This window comes from Mustelus asterias, unplaced genomic scaffold (genome assembly GCF_964213995.1).
Source record: "Mustelus asterias unplaced genomic scaffold, sMusAst1.hap1.1 HAP1_SCAFFOLD_300, whole genome shotgun sequence".
Lineage (NCBI taxonomy): Eukaryota > Metazoa > Chordata > Chondrichthyes > Carcharhiniformes > Triakidae > Mustelus > Mustelus asterias.
In genome coordinates, this window is record NW_027590265.1 from 95,887 (window position 1) to 117,907 (window position 22,021).

The window sequence follows — 22,021 nt, forward strand, 5'->3', positions numbered from 1 at the left end:
GCCGGATGATTGGAGGGTGGCTCATGTTGTTCCGTTGTTTAAAAAAGGTTCCAAAAGAAATCCGGGAAATTATAGGCCAGTAAGTTTGACCCCGATGGTGGGCAAGTTATTGGAAGGTGTGATAAGGGATAGGATCTACAAATATTTGCATAGACAGGGACTTATTAGGGAGAGTCAACATGGTTTTGTGCGTGGTAGGTCATGTTTGACCAATCTATGAGAGCTTTTCGAGGAGGTTACCAGGAAAGTGGATGAAGGGAAGGCGGTGGATGTTGTCGACCTGGAATTCAGCAAGGCCTTCGACAAGGTCCCTCATGGGAGGTTAGTTAGGAAGGTTCAGTCGCTAGGTATACATGGGGAGGTAGTAAATTGGATTAGACACTGGCTCAATGGAAGGAGCCAGAGAGTGGCCGTGGAGAATTGCTTCTCTGAGTGGAGGCCTGTGACTAGTCGTGTGCCGCAGGGATCGGTGTTGGGTCCATTGTTGTTTGTCATCTATATCAATGATCTGGATGATAATGTGGTAAATTGGATCAGCAAGTTTGCTGATGATACAAAGATTGGAGGTGTAGTGGACAGAGAGGAAGGTTTTCAAAGATGGCAGAGGGATTTGGACCAACGAGAAAAATGGGCTGAAAAATTGCAAATGGAATTTAACGCAGACAAGTGTGAGATATTGCACTTTGGAAGGACAAACCAAAGTAGAACGTATAGGGTAAATGGTAGGACTCTCAAGAGTGCAGTTGCACAGAGGGATCTGGGAATACAGGTACAGAATTCCCTAAAAGTAACGTCACAGGTGGATAGGGTCGTAAAGAGTGCCTTTGGTACATTGGCCTTAATAAATCGGAGTATCGAGTATAAAAGTTGAAGTGTTATGGTCAGGTTATATAAGGCATTGGTGAGACCACATTTGGAGTATTGTGTACAGTTTTGGTCACCTAGTTACAGGAAGGATGTAAATAAGGCTGAAAGAGTACAGAGAAGGTTCACAAGGATGTTGCCGGGACTTGAGAAGCAGAGTTACAGAGAGAGATTGAATAGGTTGGGACTTTAGTCCCTGGAGCGTAGAAGATTGAGGGGAGATTTGATCGAGGTGTATAAGATTTTGATGGGTATAGATAGAGTGAATGCAAGGAGGATTTTTCCGCTGAGGCTCGGGGAGAAAAAAACCAGAGGGCATGGGTTAAGGGTGAAAGGAGAAAAGTTGAAAGGGAATATTAGGAGGGGGGGGGGGGCTTCTTCACGCAGACAGTGGTGGGAGTGTGGAATGAGCTGCCGGATAACGTGGTAAATGTGGTAACATTTAATAAAAACTTGGACGGGTTCATGGATGAGAGGGGTGTGGAGGGATATGGTCCAAGTGCAGGTCAGTGGGACGAGGCAAAAAATGGTTCGGCACAGACAAGAAGGGCCAAAAGGCCTGTTTCTGAGCTGTAATTTTCTTTGTTTCTATGGTTCTTTGTACACATGTCAGCAACATTCTTAACTAAACGTTGGTAAGACAATAAGCAAGAACTTTTAACAATTGCAGACAAGAAACTCAACAAACACGATAATGTGTAAATCTTAAGGAACATCTCTAATGTGTTCTAACCAAAGCCAGATCCAAGCCACAAACCCTTCCAACATAAGCACGATGCAGCATAGGTTAAATGCCCACTTATTACACGATTGCAGCCTCCTGGAATTAATGCTGAAAATCTCCTGTGAAGAAACTCAGAAGAGTTTTCCGAATCTGTTTCCCGAAACACAGCTTCTTTAAGGCAGCTTGGCAATAAGGCTCTCCCTCAGCTAATTGATAATAATTTCAGAACAAAACAAAGAAAATAATAGGGAGAGAGAGAGAGAGAGAGACTGATTCTTCGCTTGCTGCTAATCAACGTCCAAAAGCGCCCCCCAAAACGAAATCAAAACCCCATCACCTGACTACCACAACTTCAACCACCGCCCCCCGCCCCCCCCCCCCCCCCCCCCCCCCCGCAACTACATCGCTGAGGTTGTAAGCTGCATGATTTTTTTGAAAAATCCCTTCGGAATGGAACACTCACATGACACTTTGAAGGTGACTTTTTGTGATTTCAACTGATGAACATTTTATTGTGAACAATATTTCTGTGTGTAGATGCGATTGTCTACAGAAATACCACACCCTCCAATCTATTCTACTCCTTGGATTGAACTGCGGTTCCTCACCCAACTTCGGGACGGGCACCTTTGCCCCCAATTGATGGGTTTCCCACATTGCCTCTCCAGAGGATCCATAGGATAACGTAGCCCTCGCAGAACGCCCCATTAATGAGGCCACGCCACCACAACTTTTACCACATTAAATTGTCGCAAATTTGATTCACAGGCATGTCATCAGACTGCACTCGAAGCAGACTGACATGAGGAGAATCTAATGAATAATAGCGTGAGATTATTCAAAGTGGTCATCGTTTATTGACACATTACATGAGTACCCAGAGATACAGATGTGGCACAGTGGTTAGCAATGCTGACGCACAGTGCCAGGGACCCATATTCTGATATGCTGGAGGAGCGCTTGGTAATAACGACATTTACTTGTCCACCTGGATTGACACCATTGCTGCTGCACCCCCTACGGATTTTGCTGCTAATTAACAGCAGCATTTAATAATTTGTATAATCACAATGAACATTAAGATAATCCTGAAGAAAAACGCTAGCTCGTGCATGATGTTTGATCCCCAAGAACCCATCCAGCCAGTTGCCCAGTCCCGCAAGGGAAATGAAGTTGGTTGGTTAAGTTTTTCGACGTAATTTCGAATGTGTGTGACCAAATTGATTCTCCTTTCTGAAGTGTCAGGTATGTGTGTGCAACACTTTGATCCAATCAAAGCACACATTAGCTGCTAAAATGAAGACTAGTGCCATCCAATTCTGTAGGACAACAGTGCGCATTGCAACCATCCCATCACAATGAGAGCTGCAGCAGTAACATTGGCAACCTGTTTCAAAATCGACTTTACAGCTTCAATGTCAATTACCATTCTTTCATATGCAAACGGGGGCATCAGTCTACCAACGGAATTGCGTATTCTCATCAGGGCACGTCGATCTCTTCCAGGCGAAAGCCGATAAGAATGAGACATATATGGAATTACATATCCAAGGAAACATTAACCTTTCCATCCAATAGGTAGCTATGGATATTCCTTGTTCCCAAAAAGTTCAGTAAGTGCCATTGAGGGTCGGATAAATGGCTTTACCCTTACAGCAATATGGAATGCTGCAGAACGGATCGTTACTGAGTGGATTCAGAAAAAGAAATGGCTGGTTATTTCTGCTTAGTGTTGAAAATTCCTTGTGCCCAAGTTCTCACCATGGCCTTTTTTCATTCTTCACAGGCAATATTCCTTTTGTTTTTGATTCTGCTTTATTTAAAATAAGGTTGGGTGCTGGACTGGATGTGTTAAAAACCACGTAGATTTCAGCAGTCTCTATCAATCCTGACAAATGATAGCCTCATCGAAAACCCACAACCAAGATAACTCACGGCCCACTCTAATATCCAATGAAGTTTGAAAGATTATGGTCGGACCCTCTGCTGTTTCCGTCTTTCCATCTCACCCTGACCCTTGCCATCCCATGCAGACCGGGTTACTGTTGTATTTTGTGACATGAAACGTGCTGGATTGAACGGGGTTAACTGAAGCTGTTTGTAAATCCATGGAGACTGACTGTGATTAACGTCAGTCTCCATGGATCCGGGCTGTGTCACTGGAGGTTTTCCTTCTTCTATTAATATTGGATTCCGTTCAGTGTGTTCTACCATAGAGTCAGCGGGAGCGACAACTCCGACACTGACCGAGATCATCAGTTGCAGAGACAGTGGGAGCAGAGATCAGAATCTGAGAACAATGGACTGGAACGTTTTGACAGTGGATCAGAATCTGGGAACGATGCATCGGAACATTCCACCCGCACCACCCCCACCGCCTTTTTATTTATATATTAGTGGCACTTTCACCGAGGGTCTTTATTTCATGACAAGTGAAGGATTTCATAGGCTACCATTGTCATCCCGGATTCAATATGTACTCTACTTTGTTCAAGGATTTTACTATCCCATTCTGGTTGTGATTGGTGTCCCTGGTAAGTGTTAAGTCCAGTACTTACTTCTGTAAACCCTATTTAACTTTATTCCTCATCTTGTCATTTGTTCTGAAATGCTGCTGTTGTTACCATTGCTGTTCTGTTTCTATATCATTTCATGAACACGACACAACAGTAAAAACTGTTTCAGTGTATTTGATGGCTCAGACTATCTAAATTTCTCCCATTGTGGTATCTGGTAAGCCTCTATATCAGCGATTATATTTGTAAACTATCTTTCAATGTATTACTGTCTTTGTTATTTGAGTTATGCGAACATGGACATTGACTTCAATAGCTCTCCCAATCTCTTTTCCCAATTTAGTGACACCAACCCTGTACCTCAGGCTCGTTCAGACTTATGGCAACCTTTGATAACTATTTCACCCTGAACTTATATCTGACCCCCTATCCTCTCCATCATTAATCCTGTTACTGTAACCTCCAGAATATTATACTCTGGCTCCCCCAGCTGTCATTGTGAATTCCAGACACAACTATTCCAATTCTCTGATGACCAGCCTCCCAGTTACAAAGTTGCTGAACCAAAGCACATCTGTTGTCCATGTCCCAACTCTCACCTAGTCCCATTTACCCATCATTCGTGTGCTCACTGACTTCTGTCACCAGCTGCTCTGGAAAAGCCTCAGATTACTCACTCACCTGATCAAATCTCTCCATGATTCTTCATCTGATTCCTCCATTCTCTATCCATTTCACAAAATGTCTCTGTTTGTTCACATTCATACAGTGCCTGAAAATACCCACTTCACACACTCTTCCCTTCCCCAGTCCCAAACCATATCTCTCCCTGACAGCAATGTTCTCTGCTACAGCCCCTCTTGTACCCACGATATGGAAATCTAGATCCACATATAGAGCAACCACACTACTGGTCTGCTCCATTGTCATGATGTGGAGCTTTCGGCGTTGGACTGGGGTAAACACAGTAAGAAGTCTAACAACTTCAGGTTAACGTCCAACGAGCTTTCGGAGCGTGCTGCCCCTTCGTCAGGTCAGCCTGACGAAGGAGCAGCACGCTCCGAAAGCTCGTGGCATTTGGCATTTGCGACCAAATAAACCTGTTGGCCTTTAACCTGGTGTTGTCAGACATCTTACTGCTCCGTTGTGTACAGCACATCTCCCCATGCTGGGAAGATACCGTGTCAGGGCTGTATCCAGCTTGGGCTGGGAATGAAAGGCAAGCTCCAAATGTGACATCAACAAGCCAGTTCAATCAATCTAACAGGACCCGAATTTAATATTCCCATTCTTATGCTTGAAGATGTTCTCCAGTGTGTTGCAACCACTTTTTCCAGTTCTCTCGGCGAGTTCCGTTTAAGTATCTTTGAAATTCCCTGATTAAAGTCAATGTATGTCCCTCTGTGTCTCGGGTTTGTATTTTGTGCTCTATAGAATCATTGGTGTCAATGTGACAGAGTTCTGGAAAAAGGAAATCCTTTGGGTTTTGTTCCTGTTGTCTCCCGTGTGGAGCACTATGTTGGACAGCGGGTTTTAGCAGCTCTGGCACATGCCTGCGAAACCTGAACGTGGTCTGTCCATTGAACGCATGTGTTAGTCACTCTCAGCTTAACGTGTGTTCCACAACACGATTAACCTGGCACGGTAGCACAGTGGATAGCACTGCTGCTTCTCAGCGCCAGGACTCGGGTTCGATTCCCGGCTGCGGCCACTGTCTGTGTGGAGATTGCACGTTCTCCCCGTGTCTGCGTGGGTTTCCTCCGTTGCTCCGGTATCCTGAAAGACGTGCTGATTAGGTGCATTGACCCCAACAGCCGCCAGAAATTTCTCAGTAACTTCATTGCAGTGTTGATGTCAGCCTTACTTGTGACTAATAAATAAACTTTACTGAAATTTAAATATTCCATGAATCGAACTTGCAGCTGAGGGGCTGTTGCCTGACTCTTGTGATTGGAAAGTTAGTGGAGGTGTTGTGGATAGGTTTTTGGACGTTGTGTTGTGAGCTGCTGCATACACTCAGGGAGGACAGAGGATCTGCTGGCTGAACCTCGCAAGGTAAAGGGACTGCATTTACAGTGCGTCCGACTGTGTAACATGACCAGAAAACGGAGCACAGACGGCAGAGAGGGGAAGCTCTGTAAATAGTGTGGAGGATGATGGTTTGTCCTGCCCACCCTGGGGTTCCCAATCACTGTGGCATTGTGGCCAACCTTTCTTTCATTCATTCACGGGTATCACGGGCGAGGCAACTATGAGTTGCCCATTCCTACTTGCCCTGTTACGCCGCGCTGGATGGAACGCAACGGTGAAACAAATCTGATATGGTGCGATTCGAACCCGGGTCCCACAGCATTGCCCTGAGTCACTGGATAATTCGTCCATTGACAATCCCACTGCACCACATTTCCATTATACGCTTCTGTCTTTCAATTCTCTCTTACATCCCGCAAATGTGTAATCCAGAGAAAATGTATTTTCACAGGAGACAGACGCCTGAAACCTACCACAACAACTGATGGGAATTGAAGTAAATAAATAACACAATTTGGAACGAAAAAACTAATCATAAGAATCACAGGAACGACTAACAGGGATAGGTATTTCAGCGCCTCGAGCCTTCTCCCCCATTTCGTACAATCATGGCTGGGTGTTGTGTAATGAGAAACGTTTCGTTGACAATCTAGTTGTGAGACAATGCTGGGGACGAGTGAACATAATATGGTATAATTCCTTGTCAAGGTGTATAATGATGTATTTGATTCTGAGACCATGGTCCTGAATCTCAGTAACGATAAATATGATGATATGAGGCATGAATTCTCCATGACTGACTGGGAAACATCAGATTTAAGGAAGGTGCATGCAAATTGGCAAGAAAAGCAATAGGCCTGAGGTTTGCAAGCTGTTTAAAATTCAGCAAAGGAGAATCAAGGGTTTCATTAAGAAGCGAAAAATGTAGAATGAAAGCAAGCCTGCAGGGAACATAAAAAAACTGACTGTAAAAATTCCTGTAGATATGTAATGACAAAAAAGATTGACCAAAACGAATGTAGTGCCCTTACAGTTAGAAACTGGAGAATTCATAACATAAGAACACGGAGCAGGAGTAGGCCATCTCATCCCTCGAGCCTGCTCCGCCATGCAGTAAGATCATGGCTGATCTTTTTGTGAACTCAGCTACACTTACCCGCCCGCTCACCATAATCCTTAATTCCTTTACTCTTCAAAAATGTATCTATCCTTGCCTTAAAACATTCCATGAGGTAGCCTCAACTGCTTCACTGGGCAGGGAATTCCACAGATTCACAACAGTTTGTGTGAAGAAGTTCATCCTCAACTCAGTTCTAAATCTGCTCCCCCTTATTTGAGGACATGCCCCCTAACTCTAATTTCACCCGCCAGTGGAATCAACTTTCCTGCTTCTGTCTTATCTATTCCCTTCATAATTCTATGTGTTTCTAAATGATCTCGCCTCATTCTTCTGAATTCCAATTAATATAGCCCCGGTCTACTGAACCTCCCCTCTCAACCCACGAATAAACCTAGTGAATCTCCTCTGAACCCCCTCCAGTGCCAGTATATCCTTTCTCAAGTAAGAAGACCAAAACTGTACACAGTACTCCAGGTGTGGCCTCACCGGCATCTTCAAAACCTGCAACATAACCTCGCTGTTTTTAAACTCCATTCATCTGGCAATGAAGGACATAATTCCATTTGCCTTTTAATTACCTGCTGCATCTGCAAGCCAAATCCTTGTGCTTCTTGTCCAAGGACACTCAGGTCCCTCTGCACAGCAGCATACTGCAATTATTTACCATTTGAATAATAGTCCATTTTGCTGTTATTCCTACCAAAATGGATGACCTCACATTTACCAACATTGGACTCCATCTACCAGTCCCTCGCCCCCTCATTTAGACTATCTATACCCCTTTGCAGATTTTCACCGTCCTCCGCACACTTTGCTCTGCCACACATCATAGTGTCATCACTTCACTTGATCCCCAACTCCAAATCATCCTTGTAAATCCTAAACTATTGTGGTCCCAACACTGATCTCTGAGGCACACCACTAGGCATTGATCGCCTACCAGAAAAACACCAAAATTTACCCCCACTCTTTGCTTTCTGAGAGTTAACCAATCCTGTACCTATGCTGATATATTATCCGTGACACCATGCACCTTTATCTGATGCAGCAGTCTTTGGTGCGGCACCATGTCAAATGCCTTCTGGAAATCCAGATACATCCACAGGCTCCCCATTGTCCACTGCGCATGTAATGTTCTCAAAGAATTGCGCCAAAATCGTCAAACATGACCTGCCCCTCATGAACCCATGCCCATTCTTACCACTGCGACAATTTATATCCAAATGTCACGCTATTTCTTCCTTGATGATTGATTCAAGCATTTTCTCTGCTGCAGAAGTTAAGCTAATCAGCCTATAGCTACGGCCTTTTGTCTACCTCCCTTTTTAAACAGTGGCGTCACTTTGCTGTTTTCCAATCTGCGGGAACCATCCTCGTGTCCAGCGAATTTTGGTAAATTACCACCAGTGCATTTGCTACTTCCCCCGCCATCCCTTTTAGTATCCTGGGTGCATTCCATCAGGACCAGGAGACTTGTCTACCTTTAGACCCATTAGCTTGCCCAACATTACCTCTTTCTTGGTAATGATATTTTCTAGTTCCTCACCTGCCATGGCCTTTCTGTCATATAGGCCACCAAATCATAACATCATGGTGGGGCGAGAAATAATTAGATAAATAGTTTATGCAGTTCATTGATCACTTTGGTTTCCAGAGCCGTTCAGCTCCTGAACTCATTACATTTATAATTCAAACAAAGAGAGTTGGGCTGATGATGACAGCCTTTCACGTCGTGGCAGCTTATCAGCGAGAGGATTTGAATATAGGGATCGGGATGCTATGCTGCAATTGTACAGTGCATTAATGAGGCAACACCAGGAGTCGTGTGCAGTTTTGTAGTCTTTATTTTAGGAAGGATGTCCATGCCTTAAAGGGAATGCATCGACGGTTTACCAAGTTCCATGTGTGAGAACAGTTTGCGGCGATTTTACCGTCGCGTTGCGCCCGTTTTCTGGTGCAATGCAGTGGGAAAGAAGGGCATGAAGCGCTTAGCGACAGTCGCGAAAACCAGTGGCATTTTACGAGCGCCAGATTTCCTGGCAGTTCACCTCTCGCCAGAAATGGGCGAGAGGCAGGTTAATATATTTAAATTTATTTGAATACTGTTTAATATCTGCTTAGTGAACTGATGTAATATACTAGTTTCAAATGTCACCCATTTCCTCAGACTCCACGCATAAATTTCCTCCTTTGGCTTTAAGAGGGCCAACCCTCTCCCTAACAATGCTTATGCCTATATAGATATGTAAAAGGCCTTAGGATTTTCCATAATCCTGCAGGCCAATTCATTTTTGTGACCCCTTTTAGCCCTCCTGACTCCCTGCTTTAGTTTCTTCCTCCTTTCCTTGGATTCGACACTTGCTTCGTGTGTTCCCAACCTACCAGCCTTGACGAATGCTTCCTTTTTCTCGTTGACGAGGCTCAAAATATCTCTTGATATTCAAGGTTCCCGAAACTTGCCATAATTATCCTTCATACTTCCAGAAAGATGCCGGGACTGAGTTCCTATCAGATTACACTTGGAAGCTTCCCACATGCCAGATGTTTATTTGCCATCAAACACCTGCCTCGAATCTTCATTTTTAGGTCCCTACCTAATATTGTTGACTTCAGCATTTCCCCATTTCACACCTTCACCTGAGTTCAACACTCAGCTTTCTCCATCAGTACGTTAAAGCTTACTGAATTGTGGTCACTGTTCCAGAACTACTCCTCGACTGAATCGTGGACCATCTGGCTGGGCTCATTCCCCAAAAACAGTTCACGTACGACCCCTTCCCGAGTTGGACTATGTATATACTCTTTCAAGAAGACCTCCAGGATACTCGACATAAACTCTTCCCTATCCACGCCCCTAGCACATTCTCTTCTATCAGCAAAGGTGTTTAATTATGTGTGTGTGTGTGTGTGTGTATGCGTGCGTGCGTGCGTGCGCATGGGTATGTATGTGTGCATGTGAGAGGGTATGTGCCTGGGTGTGCGTGTATGTGTGCATGCGGCCTGTGTGTGCGTGTATGTGTGTGACTGAGTATATGAGTGTGTGTGTACGTATGAGCGTGTGAGTGCCTGTATATGTGTGAGCGTGTGTATGAGTTACGGTGTGTGCTTTTATTTCTGCTTCAATGGTAAAAAGGGGATTTGTTCAATTCTGTTAAACTTTGGGTGTCATGCACTTCCCGCAATTTCTATGACCCTGAATTGTTGGAGAAAGAATGATTGATAGGTCAGGTGACATGAGTTCTTCCACTTTGAGTTTTGGGCTGCTGGCTGCAGTTTTGGTTTGGAGGTGTTTTGACATCAGTCTGAAAGACAGTTATTTTTGCGTTTCTCTCCATCGTGTTGTATGTTAAACTGCTGGCAGGCTGGACATCGGTCTTCTTGCCTTCCTGGAGTGAAAAGCTCTGCTGTTGTTGGATTGCTAGCATGTAATTAGAGTGTCTCGGACTCTTCAAGTCACTTGCTAGGAACAATTATAGGCCCGCAGTGGCATTGACTCTGTGTCGAGGGCTGCTGGAGGCTGCAAGGCTGAGAGGACAGCGTTTCAATTCTCCAACGAAAGGACTAAGTTCCAGCCTCACGTGTGTAGTCTCATTTTCTGTGTTAAACCTGTTAGGGGGATGTTTATAACGAGGTGTGTTTGGTTGGATCATTCCATATACTTGTTAAGGTTTATACAGTATCGTGGTTGTTTTTTTTCTTGTGCTCAATTGGTAAAAGTTATTGTGATATGTTAACTGCTATTGTGATTGTGATATGCTAACGGGAGGACTTTGAATAGTGTGGAGGAGCAGAGGGATCTAGGTGTATGTGTGCATAGATCCCTGAAAGTTGGGAATCAAGTAGATAAGGTTGTTAAGAAGGCATATGGTGTCTTGGCGTTTATTGGTAGGGGGATTGAATTTAGGAGTCGTAGCGTTATGTTGCAACTGTACACAACTCTGGTGCGGCCGCACTTGGAGTACTGTGTGCAGTTCTGGTCCCCACATTACAGGAAGGATGTGGAGGCTTTGGAGAGGGTGCAGAGGAGGTTTACCAGGATGTTGCCTGGTATGGAGGGGAGATCCTATGAGGAGAGGCTGAGGGATTTGGGATTGTTTTCGCTGGAAAGGCGGCGGCTAAGAGGGGATCTTATTGAAACATATAAGATGATTAGAGGTTTAGATAGGGTGGATAGTGATAGCCTTTTTCCTCTGATGGAGAAATCCAGCACGAGGGGGCATGGCTTTAAATTGAGGGGGGGGTAGTTATAGAACCGATGTCAGGGGTAGGTTCTTTACCCAGAGGGTGGTGAGGGATTGGAATGCCCTGCCAGCATCAGTAGTAAATGCGCCTAGTTTGGGGGCGTTTAAGAGATCCGTAGATAGGTTCATGGACGAAAAGAAATTGGTTTAGGTTGGAGGGTCACAGTTTTTTTTTAACTGGTCGGTGCAACATCGTGGGCCGAAGGGCCTGTTCTGCGCTGTAATGTTCTATGTTCTATGTTCTATGTTCTCTGTATTTTTAAATAATGGCCGCGATCCGACTCATGCCCGAAACGGGCGCAATGGCGATTTAAATGCATTTGCATGCATTTCAATTGAATTAATGAAAAGCCCGCCCAGCTTTATCAGCATTTCGCACTTTACCCAGTTTTCGCCAATCCAGAATGTCGCTGAAATGGACATGCTGGATAAAAGTCTAATTCTGGCGCTCCAGCTGCTGAAGAGGTGCGTTCAGAGCTTCCAACGGCTCTATGACTCAGATCGTTGTCTGGTTGGGGGCGGGGTGGGGGGGGGGGGGCGGGTGGGGGGAGGGAGGCGACCAGGTCATTCTCTGGTGACGGCGGTGGATGGAGGGGGAGGCGGGTCAGAAGTACCTCTGCGGGGGCAGGGCGAGGGGACTGAAGCCAAATCATTGTCTGGGGAGGAGTCGGTGAAGGAGGAGGAGGCGGGTCAGATGTATCGCTGTGGGGGGAGGGAGGGGAGTGAGATCAGATCATTCTCTTGGGGGTGGGGAGGAGTGAAGCCAGATCAATCTCTTGGGCAGGGGGGGGTGGGCAGGAGGGAGGCGGATAAGATGTATCTCTGGGGGGGAGTAGGGGGGAGGCCAAATGGATCTCTGCTGGGAGGAATGGGGGACGGTAGGGGAGGGTGGGCTGCCACTCTGTGGGCAACCTGTGAGGGGGATGGGGGCAGGGGGGTCACGATCGGTCTGGGTAGCGGGTGGGTGGTTGGATAAGGGGGATCGTGATGTCTGTTGGGGCCATTACTCCCGAGTTTTGCTCGCGGGTCGCTTTCTCTGCTGTTTACGGCCGGGGAGCGATCTGACATGGCGCATTTTTTCATGCGCAGTTCAGAGCTCCGATCGATTCGGGTGCGCTCAGCCCCGCCCACAGCGCGAATAGGACTCGCGATTACCTTACAAATTTGGCACAGGCTAAGAAGGCAAAGCCGATGTTTACTTTGTCCAGGATTCAGCCGCCGAAAGTCTCGATCAATCACATTAAATTAGTGGAGGTGGAGAAGGAGAACAATGATGTGAACAAAGATATTGAGCAGGTGTGGAGACATACAAGCCAATCTGACTGTTGCTGATTTGTTCAAATTGTCTGAATATAAATTGCAGGACTATAAAAAAGCAGCTCATAACCTATACAAAGAGAAATGTAGAGGCATCAACAGTCATGTGTAATCTCAAAAAGGAGGTTGAGGAGTGGAAGCATTGGGCTGATGTGAACCGATCAAGGTACAACAAGGTGAATTACGACTGTTTTCCAAGATTTTGCCACCATTTAAATGAACTGTTGGCATAATGATTCTGTATAATGACAGAGATGTGGCTACCGAGTGAAACAGGACAGTATACAGTAAGTGTTCGAGTAAATTTAACTGGTTTTCACAGTTGTGATCTTTGAAAGCACAGTCAAAATGGGATCTGACAGCAAGGAAGACAAATTGTTGTGCGTCTTTGCCAAAGAATATGCAGAAACTGATGGCGTAAGATCAAGGTCAAACAAAGTGTTCTAATTGCTTACCAGAGGAGGAGTTCTGGCAAATGAATAAGAAAGTTGACAGAGATAAAATTACATTTCCGAATGACCCAGATCGTTTTCTCCTCCTGATCCTGCCAAGTTCTTGGAGAACATTACCAAAGCTAATTTATCATCATAACAACGAAAGTGCATTTGGATTGAGAATCAATGTCGGATCAAGAACTGAAGGAGTCTTGTCGATCAATCGGTTCATCAAATATGTGATTTTAAAAAGTGTCGAAGTGGAAAACAATGACAGAAATTAGTATAGTAGTGTGATCTCAGCATGTTTTGATTTTGTATAAGGCATATATGTTTCTTGCAGAGTAGTAGCAGTGTGAAACAGAAAGGTTTTAAAAATGAAACCATCTTTGAATGTTGATAGTCTATTTATTTCTGAAGCGGGAGGTGTCACGCTGGTTTGCCTTCGAGAACTGTATTTTAAATCATGTTTCTGAAGTTATAAGCGGACTCAGATTTCGCTGCTTCAAAGTCCCTTATGGTTTAGAACATAGAACAGTACAGCACAGAACAGGCCCTTCGGCCCACGATGTTGTGCCGAGCTTTATCTGAAACCAAGATCAAGCTATCCCACTCCCTATCATCCTGGTGTGCTCCATGTGCCTATCCAGTAACCGCTTAAATGTTCCTAAAGTGTCTGACTCCACTATCACTGCAGGCAGTCCATTACACACCCCAACCACTCTCTGCGTAAAGAACCTACCTCTGATATCCTTCCTGTATCTCCCACCATGAACCCTATAGTTATGCCCCCTTGTAATAACTCAATCCACCCAAGGAAATAGTCTTTGAACGTTCACTCTATCTAAGCCCTTCATCATTTTACAAACCTCTATTAAGTCTCCCCTCAGCCTCCTCCGCTCCAGAGAGAACAGCCCTAGCTCCCTCAACCTTTCCTCATAGGACCTACCCTCCAAACCATGCAGCATCCTGATAAATCTCCTCTGCACTCTTTCCAGCGCTTCCACATCCTTCTTATAGTTTAAATGGGGTTTTGTTTATTTTTACCTTGGGACTCATGCTCTTCCTGGGACTCTTATGACCCTGAATTGTCGGAGAAAGAATGATTGACAGTTCAGTTAACAGGAGTTGTTTAACTTTGAGTTTTGGGCTGCTGGATGCACTTTTGGTTTAGAAGCTGCTTGGACATCAGACTGAAGAATTCTGTTTCTGTGCTTCCCTCCACAGTAATGTAAATTATTCTGGCATGCTGAAAGCTGTTCTTCTTGGACTGAAACTTCGACTGTTGGTGGTTTGCTAGCCAGCAACTAAAATGTCTCTGTCTCTTGAAGTGCTTTGCTGAGAACAAAACATTGTCCAGCAATGGCATTGTCTCTGTCCCGAGCGCTGTTGGAGGTTACAAGGCTGCGAAGTCAGGCTTTCAATTCTCCAAACAAAGGACTAAGTTCCAGCATCACGTGGACAGTTTTTTTAAGCTGTTAAACCTTTGACTGGGATATGTTTATATGGAGGTTTGTTTGTTTGGAACATTTCATCGAGTTGTTAATGTTTCTACGTATCATGGGCGTTTATCTCTTCTTTGTAATTGGTAGAAGTTACTGCGACACGTTGATAGTACCTTAAAAATAATTTGTTTGGTCAAAGCTCCTCGTGGGTCAGTTGAGTCATACATGAAGTGAAACATCTAACATCTCATTCTTGCCCGAGCCAGATTCAATTTGTAATATTTATGATCCAGGAGGACCTCATAAAACAGTTTGGAGTTTCTGACTTGGATATTATAGCAGTGTGTGTGTGTGTGTGTGCATGTTTGTGCCTGTCAGTGTATGTGTGTGGGGCTGGTTCTCGGTGCGGGTGATTGTGGTTGTGGCTCTTTGTATGCCTTTGTGTGACGGTTTGTTTTCAGTGTAAGTATGTGAATGTTGGGGTGGGTGCAAATTTGTTAGTCTGCGTGTGTGCGTGGGTGGGTTTCGTCCTGCATGTCTTAGAAATCATAGAAACCCTACAGTGCAGGAAGAGGCGATTCGGCCCATCGAGTCTGCACCGACCGCAATCCCACCCAGGCCCTACCCTCATATCCCTACATATTTTACCCGCTAATCCCTCTAACCTTCACATCTCAGGACACTAAGGGGCAATTTTAGCATGGCCAGTCAACCTAACCCGCACATCTTTGGACTGTGGGAGGAAACCAGAGCACCCGGAGGAAACCCACGCAGATACAAGGAGAATGTGCAAACTCCACACAGACAGTGACCTGAGCCGGGAATCGAACCCAGGTCCCTGGAGCTGTGAAGCAGCAGTGCTAACCACGGTGCGACCGTGCCGCCCTGACGATTTCTGGCGTGGAGTTGACGGCGCCGGAGATCCGGTTTCCGGAGAGTCACAAAGGTGACAGCGGCAAGCGGGAAGCCCGCGAGACATCCTCCGCTTTCGTCTCTCAGCCAGCTGTGATGCTAAAGTAGTGGAGAGGCTCGGAGAATCGCGGGTAGTGTATTTGTCTTGGAGAGTGTTTTCTTTTATCTGTGCCTTTGTCGGCTTGTGTTTCTGTGACTTTGCAATCCTGTGTATGTCGGAGATTTTGTGTGTCTGTTCCTTTGACTCACGGAGAATTTGTGTGCGTCCGCTTGTGTTCCTGTTTCTCCAGGAGAAATTGTATGTGTGAGTTTGTGTTCCTGTGACTCTAGCAGAGTTTGTGTGTGTGAGTTTGTTGTCTTCTGCCTCGAGGAGAATTTGTGTGCATGTGGAGGTGTTCCTGTGTCTCTCGGAGAATTTGCGCTTTTTTTGTTCATTCGTGTGACATGGGCGTCGCTGGCTGGCCAGCATTTATCGTCCATCCCGAGTGGCTTTGAGAAGGTAATTGTGAGCTGCCGTTTTGAATTGCTACAGTCCATGTTCTGTATGTTGTCCCCCAATGCTGTTAAGGAGAGAATTCCAGGATTTTGACCCAGCGACTGTGAAGGAACGGCGATATATTTCCAAGTCAAGGAGGTGAGTGACTTGGAGGCGACGTGCAGGTCGTAGCATTCCCATATATCTGCTGCCCTGGCCTTCCAGTTGCAAGTATTCGTGGGTTTGGAACATGCTGCCCAAGGATCTTTGGTGAATTGCTGTCGTGCATCTTGTAGATGCTACTGAGCGTCGGTGGTGGATGGATTGCATGTTTGTCGATGTGGTATCAATCAAGCAGGCTTCTTTGCCCTGGATGGTGGCAAGCTTCTCGAGTGTTGTTTGAGCTGCACCTATCCAGGCAAGTGGACTCTTCCATCGCACTCCTGCCTTGTAGATGGTGGATAGATTTTGGGGGGTCAGGAGGTGAATTACTCGCCGCAGTATCCCGAGCCTTTGACCTGCTCTTGGAGCCACTGTGTTTATGTGGTGAGGCCAGTTGAGTTTCTGGTCAATGGTAACCTCACCGATGTTGACAGTGGGGGATTCAGCGATGGTTCCACCATTGAATTTCAAAGGGCAGTGTTTAGAATGTCTCTTATTGGTGATGGTCGTTGCCTAGCATTTGTGTGGCGCAAATGTTATTTACCACTTGTCAGCCAAGCCTGGATATTGTCCAGATCATGTTGCATTTGAACATGCACTCTTTCAGTATATGAGGCGTCACGAATGGTGCTAAACATTGTGCAATCATCGGGGAACATCCGCATGTTTGACCTTACGATGAAGGGAAAGTCATTGATGAATTAGCTGAAGATTGTTGGACCTAGGGCACTACCATGAGGGACTCCTGTAGAGATACCTTGGAACTGAGATGACTGACCCTCCACAACCACAACCATCTTCATATGTGTCAGGCATGACTCAAACCTGGGAGTTTGCCCTCTGAAACCCATTCGTTCCAGTTTCGCTTGGGCTCATTGATGCCACCTCTGCCGACCTTGATGTCAAGGGCTGTCATTCTCACCTCACCACTGGAATTCAGTTCTTTTGTCCATGTTTTAACGAAGGCTGTAATGAGGTCAAGAGTTGTGTGAAACTGGCGAAACCCAAACTGGGCGGAACTGAGCAGGTTACTGCTGAGCAGATGCTGCTTGATAGCACTGTTGATTACGTCCTCCATTACTTTTCCTGATGATCAAGTGTAGACTGATTGGGCGGTAACTGTCTGGGTTGGATTAGTCCTGCTTTTTGTGTACAGGACATACCCGGGCAATTTTCTACATTGTTGATAGATGCCGGTGTTATGTAGATGTAACTGTACTGGAAGAGCTTGGACAGAGGATCGGCATGTTCTGCCGCAAAAGCCTTCAGTTCTATTGCCACAATGCTGTCAGGGTCCATTGCCTTTTCAGTATCCAGTGTCTTCAACTGTTTCTTGACATCACGTGCTGTGAATCGAATTGGCTGGAAACTGGCATTGGAGATGCTGGGGAACACTGGAGGCGTCAGAGATGGTTCATCCAGTCGTTACGTCTGGCTGAAGATTGCTGCGAATACTTCAGCCTTATCTTTTGCACTGATGTGCTGGGTTCCTCCATAATTTAGGATGAGGGTATCTGTGGAGTCTCCTCCTCCAGTGAGTTGCTTAATTGTCCAACTATCATTCTCGACTGGATGTGGAAGGACTGGACGTCCAACACCTTTGATCTGATCCGTTGGTTGTGGGATCGCCGAGCTCTCTCTATCAATTGTTTTTTCGCCATTTGGCACGCAAGTAGTCCTGCTTGGTAGCTTCACTAGGTATTTTTAGGTATGCCTGCCTGTGCACCTGGAATGCCATTCCACACTCTCCCTTGAACCAGGGTTGATCCCCTGGCTTGATGGTATTGTTTAGTGGGGGATATGCCGGTCCATGAGGTTGCAGATTGTGGAGTACAATTCCACTGCTGTTGATGGCCACAGCGCCTCATTGATGCCCAGTCTTGATGTGCAATATCGGTTCAAAATCTATCCCATTCATCATGCATCGTGCCACACAAAGCAGTGGAGGTTATTCTCAACGTGAAGGCGGGACTTCGTCTCAACGAGGACTGTGTGGTTGTCACTCTCACCGATTCCATCATGAGCCCATGCATCTGCAGCTGGCAGATTGGAAAGCATGAAGTCAAGTATGTGATTTCCTCTTGTTGGTTCATTCGCCATCTGCTACAGACCCAGTCTAGCAGTTATATACTTTCGGACCTGACCAGCTCGATCACTAGTTCTGCTGCCACTCTTGGTGGTGGACATTGAAATCCCCCACCCAGAGTACATTCGGCATCCTTGCTACCTTCAGTGCGACCTCCGAGTGTTGTTGAATATGGTGGAATACTGATCCATCAGCCAAATGTGGGCGGTAAATGGAGACCAGTAAGTGTTTTCCTTGCCGTTGTTTAAATGAAGTCATGAGAATTGATGGGGTCCAGAGTCGATGTTAAGGACTCCCAGGGCAACTCCTTCCCAACTGTGTTCCACTGTGCCGCCACATCTGCAAGGTCTGTCCTTCCGATGGGACAGGACAAATCGAGGGATGGTAGCGGTGATACCTGGAGTGTTACCTATAAGTTATGATTCCGTGAGAATGATTATGTCAGGCTGTTGCTTGATTAGTCTGTGAGACAGCTCTTCCAAATTTGGCACTAGCCCCAGATGTTAGTAAGGAGGATGTTCCAGGGTCGACAGGGCTGTTTGATTTGCCGTTGCCTTTTCCAGTGCCTCAGTTGATGCCAGGTTGTCCGTCCATTTTCATTTCTTTGTGGAGACTTTGTTGCGATTGTTACAAATGAGTGGCTTGCTCGGCAGTTTCATAGGCAGTTGGGAGTCAAACACATTAATGTGGCTCTGGTGTCACATGTAGGCTAGACTGGGTAAGGACGGCACAAAAGGACATTAGTGAACCAGATGGTTTTTTCTGACAATCGACAATGTTTTCATGATCATCAGTAGACTCATAATTCCAGATTATTTTACTGAATTTAAATTCCACCATCTGCCGTGGCGGGATTCGAACCCAGGTCCCCAGAACAATGTCTGGGTTTGGGGTGAATGATCGAGTGATGATACCACTGGCCCTTCACCTCCCATGTGTGCTTGTGTTCTAATGTCTCTCAGAGAGTTTGTATGTGTGGGTTTGTGTACCTCTGCCTCTCGGAGGCTTTGGATCTGCGTTTGTCACCCTGTGTCTCTATGAATGTTTGTGTGCATGTGTTTGTGTTCCTCTGTCTCTCGGAGAGTTTGTTTGTGTGTGTTTGTGTCCTGTGTCTCACGGAGAGATTGTGTGGGTGTGTGTGTTCTTGTGTCTCTCGGAAAGTTTGTGTGGGTTTCCGTTCCTGTGGGTCTAGGAGATATTGTGTCTGAAATCACATTACGGTGTCTCTAGGAAAGTTTGTGGGTTTGTGTTTGTGTTTCTGTGTCTGCAGGAGACTGTGCATTCTTGTGCCACTTGGAGCGTTTTTGTGTTTGGACTTGTGTTCCTCTGCCTCTCGGAGAATTTGTGCATGTGTGTTTATGTTCCAGTTTCTACAGGAGTGTTTGTCTGTTTATGTGTGTGGATGTGTTCCTGTCTCCCCGAGGAGGATGTGTGTGTGTGTGTGTGTGTTTTTGTGCCTCTAGGAGAGTTTGGGTTTTGTTTGTGTTCCTGTGCCTCTACGAATATTTGTGTGTGTGTACGGGCGGGGGGAGGGGGGGCGTGTTCTTGCGCGGCTAGGAGAGTTTGTGTTTCTGAGTCTCAAGGAGAGTTTGTGAGTGGGTTTGTATTCCTGTGTCTCGAGGAGAGATTGTTTGTGTGTGTGTGTGTGTATTTGTGCGTCTTTGTCAACACGACCTCAGTGAAATTAATGATTTCATCTCCAGCCTGTTGTATGATTTTACTTTTTATTTCTTTGCCTTCCAGTGAACTTGCTCACATTTGTGACGCTGAAGAGCCGGAACTGTGGTCTGTCCAAATGCATCACTCGATACCTGGTCGCCATGTCATTGGGGGATCTAATGGTCGTTTTTCTTGACCTGATATTGAGACACATTCCCATTGTTTATGCGGAACATTTTCTATTCCTGAACTCGATACCCGCGTGTAATATCCACGCCGTCATGCTTTTTGCAGCCACTGATTGTTCTGTCTGGTTCACCGTCACTTTCACCTTTGATCGATTTGTGGCCATTTGCTGTCCCAAGCTGAAAAGTAAATATTGCAATGAGAAAACGGCAGTTGTGGTTCTGGGAACAGTGAGTGTGCTCAGCTTTTCAAAGAACATTTTCTGGTATTTTATGTTATCCAGTAATTATTGGCTGTCGAATATACCCTGGTTTTGTGATTCTCCCCGATATGTTGAGGAGTCCCTGGCCTGGGTTGTAATCGTGTTGCTCCACTACATTCTGAACCCATGTGTTCCATTTGTCCTGATTTTGCTGCTCAATGTCTTCACCATCAGACATATTTTAGTGAGCAGCAGAGCCCGCAGGAGACTCCGAGCTCACAGCAGTAGGGAGAATCCCAGAGACCCCGAGATGGAGAGTCGAAGGAAATCTATCATTTTACTGCTTTCAATTTCAGCCAATTCCATGCTGTTATGGTCAATGACCATGGTTTATACGACTTCTGAACGGCTTTCGTGGTTGGGGTATCATACTGAATATTTTCCCTATTGCTTAATGGAATTCGGCTTCATGCTGCAGCTCCTGAGTTGCTGCACAAACACTGCAATTTATGCTGTGACACAGACTCAGTTCAGACAGCAGATGAAAAATGTGTTGAAATTTCCCTTCACTAAAACTCTTCAATTAATTTAAAGCTGAGAGGAAAACCCACCCGCACGGCCTCTCTATTTTCCTCTTGGACTTTCAAACTGTACGACACCAACCATCCTCATACGGATTGGACCGATGAAACATCGCCGTTCGCTGTGCTCTGAAACTGATCACTCCGCTTATCCATCATTGTGGTTCTTGACACTGACTGGACAGAAATGGGCCATTTGCCATTTCTCCTTTTCCATTGGTCAGCCAAATTGCCCATCGTCACAACCCCTCACCAGTTCCCAGTGTTTCTGCCACTTCATTGGCCAGTCAGCATGGTCATCATCTTCATCACTTCCACAGATTCGATACAAATCCTCCAATCAGGAATAATGGTTCATGGTTCGCGGGCGGGGGGGGGGGGGGGGGGGTGGGAGAGGGGGTACCTAGGATGTGAGGTAACTGGGTTTGCACAAGCAGGTGCAGTACAGCAGCACCAGCCACAAGCTGAGCAAGGCCAACTGACTGACCGAGCAAGTGAGGCCAACTACAACAAAAATCAGAAAAACAGTTAAAAGGAAGGAGAACTCAGGAAGTGTTAGAATCCAAAAAGGAGGTACAAAAACGAGCTGCAGGGCACTTTATCTGAATGCTCGTTGCATTCAAAACAAGGTAAATGAGTTGGCGACACAAATCGTTGTGAACGAGTGTGATTTGGTGGACATTTCAGAGACATGGTTGCTGGATGGTCAAGATTGGGAGTTAAATGTCCAGGGCTATCAGACTGTTTGGAGGGACCGACAGGAAGGAAGGGAGGTGGTGTAGCTCTGATATTTAAGGATGACATCAGGGCGGTAGTGAGAGATGGTATAGGTTCTATGGACCAAAAGGTTGAATCCATTTGGGTGGAAATTAGAAATAGTAAGAAGAAAAAGTCACTGATAAGCATAGTCTATAGGCCACCAAATAATTACATCATGGTGGGGTGAGAAATAAACAGAGAAATAACTTCTGCATGTAAATATGGTACAGCAATTATCGTGGGGGATTTTAATCTACAGATCAATTGGTCAAACCAAGTCGGCCAAGGCAGCCTTGAGGAGGAGTTC